This window comes from Poecilia reticulata, linkage group LG2, assembly GCF_000633615.1.
Source record: "Poecilia reticulata strain Guanapo linkage group LG2, Guppy_female_1.0+MT, whole genome shotgun sequence".
NCBI classification, from domain to species: Eukaryota; Metazoa; Chordata; class Actinopteri; order Cyprinodontiformes; family Poeciliidae; genus Poecilia; species Poecilia reticulata.
In genome coordinates, this window is record NC_024332.1 from 42,644,372 (window position 1) to 42,648,230 (window position 3,859).

Consider the following 3,859-nt stretch of genomic DNA (forward strand, 5'->3'; position numbering starts at 1 on the left):
CTTCTGATTTTGTACATTTTTGTGTCTTTCAGGCCAGTCAGGTTGGTGCCACTCATTGAGAATATCTGATGAATTTCTCATCTTTCTGAAATCCAGGATTTCTCTCTGACATCACCAACGTAACTTCCTTCCATCCTGTTTTATGATTCTGTTTCCTTCAATGAAAATTGTTACTTTATAACTTTACATGTGGAGTAGATAAAAGATTCCAGATTGTGGGTAAATGTTCGGTAATTTCTGCTCGACTATTTGCTGCAGCATTCACTTCTTTGACCGCCGTAAAGTGCAGCAGGAATATCAATATTAGCCGGACTGTTTTCATGATCGATAGAAAAAAGCACATCGGAGTAATGTTCCTGTAAGCTGGAAAATCCATTTCAATTATCTGCAATGATTATGAATAATACATGGTGAACAGTCTATGGGTTGCTATACTTATTGCATTGTTAATGTTTCTCTGAAAACATGTTGTCCGAACCCTAACCCTAGATTAACTTGCTGGGGATCTGCGTCCAGTGGACGTTTGTTCTTTTTCTCTTGGAGTGTTTCGGAGCGTCTCAGAGCATTTCGGAGAGTTTCGGAACGGCCTCAGGCTCAGGATTTTCTCCTGTAGACAGTCTGTTGCTCCAGGCATATCTTTTTTTTTACTAGAAGCACAACAAACATTTTTTTTTAAGCCAAAATAGACATGGAAGCAGGATTTTCTCTTCAGTTTTTTTTACCTGGCATCTTTTGGAAATAATACGATAAAAGCAGTTGAAGCTACTGTCCACTGGAAACTGGAAACAGGGATTGCTGTTTAGCTCTCCCTAAATCTGTTGTTAGCATTCCAGTCTCATCTATTTTTCACACGAGTGGAAAGATTTTAGAAACAATCAGCTGAAAATTCTTTACCACCGGAGCAGAATAGAGCTGATGTGTGTTGCTTTGCCACAGTGTTCATGAATCTTGAATTTTTCATTTATTTTATACCCACAATGTGTGATTGTGATACAGACAAAAACAACTGTACATAGTTTTACCTTCTTTCTTTTTTGACAGAATTTAATTTGTTTCCAGTCACTTTTATCATAAAGAAGTTGGAATCTACAAAAATAGGAGTAAAAACTGGTGACTTGTGGCTTTGCTGCTGTTTTTAGACGAACCTGTCCGTCTCTGAATTGCTCATGTTGGATTTCTGTCATGCTGAACATTTTTTGCCTGAGCCTTCTGAGCATATTCTGCCTGGTAACAGCGGCCAGCCTTTCTCTTTCGGCAGCATTTTGGTTCGTTTTATGGAGTTTTGTTTGGGCAAAGTTAGAAGTTGCTCACTTTTATTTAAACTCGTTATTTAGTAAGTTTGTTTTCTTGTTGAAATCAAGTCCTGCTGTTTTTTTGCTGGTGTTTCTTCCTTTGAATCGCTGCTCGGCGCAGAGTGAAGCAGCATTTGATGCTTGGAGATGAGAGGCAAAGAGCAGCTCGCTCCTGGAAGGCAGAGAAAGCAACGCCTCAACTTTCACCAGAAAATGATTGTTGCGTCACCTTAATCCTACCTGATTTCTCGACCCTTCTGGGAGGCGCTCCACAGGGCTTCTGGGATTGGTTATCCGTTCTTAAAGAAGTACATTCAAAAGATCAGAAGTGGCATGAAGCTTTATCTGACCCAAATCTGGCCCAAGACAATAGGGTGCTTAAATAATATCTTATCAATGAAATCAGTTTTTATCTGTTTACTGCCAGATTACATCAGTTAGTCCCTCCAGTTTCTTGTCAATTGTTGTGGAAATTTAGGCAGAATCAACAAATCATCACTTTTTTGTGCTCATGCAAAATTGTGAGTTTATTGCATTGGCAAGAAAGTCATCAGGTTTAAGTGATGTTAGCTTTCTTACTTGGACTAGACAGCTGCCTCAGTCTTAATTGATATCAAAAAGTAGTTCATGATCCATATGTATGGCAAGTAATAAAAGTCACATTTACCATCATAAATAAGTGCAAATATTTCTAAATTTGTACAACAAACACTGATTTTTTTTTTTTTTGTAAACAATCACAAAATCCTGGAGGGACTGAACAATGGGAAAAGATGGTCAATATAGTTTGAATTCATTAATATTTCATCAGTTTGTTCACAGGTTTTATTCTGGATCAACCGGCCCTTTAAGAGCGTTCGTGGTCCTGATTTGGCCTAAATGGCACCGTGTTCGTGGTCTGCAGAGGTTTGGTGGCCTCTGTCGGCTGTGTGCCTCGGCAGCCGCTGACCACTGTGTCGCCATCATCACAGATTGCTTCCACTTTGCTGTAAAACCACTACAGTCACAACTGGACTTATTGTGCAGGTGGCATCCTATCGCAGCTCCAAGCTGAAACTCCCTGAGCTCCGGAGAGTGACTCATTATTTTACAAATGTTTGGAGAAGCAGTGTGCATGCCCAGGTGCTTGATGTCATCCACAGGGATCAGGGAACTGATTGGAGCAGCTGAAGTCAATTATTTGGAGAGATGAGCGAATGCCTTTGGCAGTATATCCTATATATAATAACAATAATACAGCTTTATCCATGAGCAAGCATGAGAAGCACAGTTGGTGACTAAAACGCTACATGAAGCATCAGCATTTCCGGCTCTGGCCCTCAGAGAGGCGGTTCTCTGCTGCTGCTCACCTGATGGCAGGTTTTTGCTGAACCTCTGAATCACGTGAAACGAAAAACAAAAAAAAAAACAGTGAATGAGCGACAGCAGCAGATGAAGAACAGCAGCTTCTCGACCCAAAGTGCAGTGGATTGACCCTAAACACACACAAATCACACAATCCCCAATACACACCAATGTAAAACATTCTGGTCTGACAACTCAAACYAAACWSTTTMATTCATAACTTCCTCCTCTGAAGTCACTAAASTTACTCTGGGAGTGTTAGCYTTAGCACTGCATGGATCATGTCGTCCTACTGGCTTCATCAGACCAAAATCTACAGCAGCAGGTCAAAGCCGACTGTGAGGCGGCCGGGATGGGGATCTGTGCCTCCAAATCCGAGACCCGGGAAAGGACAGAGCGCCTTCTCTGGGTCGGGGAAGAGGTCYTGCCCCTGTGGAGGAGGTCAAGTGTCATGGTCCTGTCCAAAAGAAGAACTGGAGTCTTGATTTATCAGTGATCTGCAGTCACAAGCTTTGGGTCGTGACTGAAAGAACGAGATCGCAGGTAGAGATRAGTATATCTGAGGAACCTATATGCAAATGAGAATGTTTTAGTACTTTAACACAGCATTCTGAAAGAATCTATATTTTACAAAAAATATGGTATTATAATTGAAATCAATAATGTTATTTAAGGTTAGCTCTGAAAATATTGATAGGTGTTCACATACTGTGTTATCCTTTATTTTGATCAATCAATTAAGTTTAATTGTACATTTCAGCAACAAAGCCGTGCAAAATAATACAAAAATATAAAGTAATTAAACAACATGCAGTCGACAACTGAGAAACCAGTGATGAACATTACCAAAAATCATCAATACAAGTTGAATATATGGGTCAATATTCCATTTATTATGGTTCAAAAGCAACTAAACAGGTGAGTTTTAAGCCTTGATCTAAAGGAACTCAGCTTTACATTTGTATCATATRGTCCATATATTTGATGGATTTCTTGACATTTTTAGGTCAGAACATTCATTTATAAAACAGTTTAATTTTACATTCTTAATGTTTTTTTATTGTAGCCTACAGGCTGAACTGTAATGGAAGTGAATGGATGAATCAGCAGTAGTTTCACCTGAAACCTCAGCGTCGTTGTGCGTTAATACCTGATTCAGGAGCAGCAGGGCGTTTGGACGCAGGAAGGAAGGAAGGAAGGAAGGAAGGAAGGAAGGAAGGAAG

The 3,859-nt window shown here is 39.9% G+C and overlaps 1 long non-coding RNA gene across 1 annotated transcript; it reads right to left on the minus strand.

Moving 5' to 3' along the window:
* Positions 1-1,386: 1,386 nt before the first annotated feature.
* LOC103461802 (uncharacterized) lies at positions 1,387-3,855 on the minus strand. The gene is made up of 3 exons (XR_533200.1): positions 3,787-3,855; positions 2,885-3,204; positions 1,387-1,464 (listed from the first exon to the last, which is right to left on the minus strand). It is a non-coding gene; the product is annotated as an uncharacterized LOC103461802 (long non-coding RNA).
* Positions 3,856-3,859: the final 4 nt, after the last annotated feature.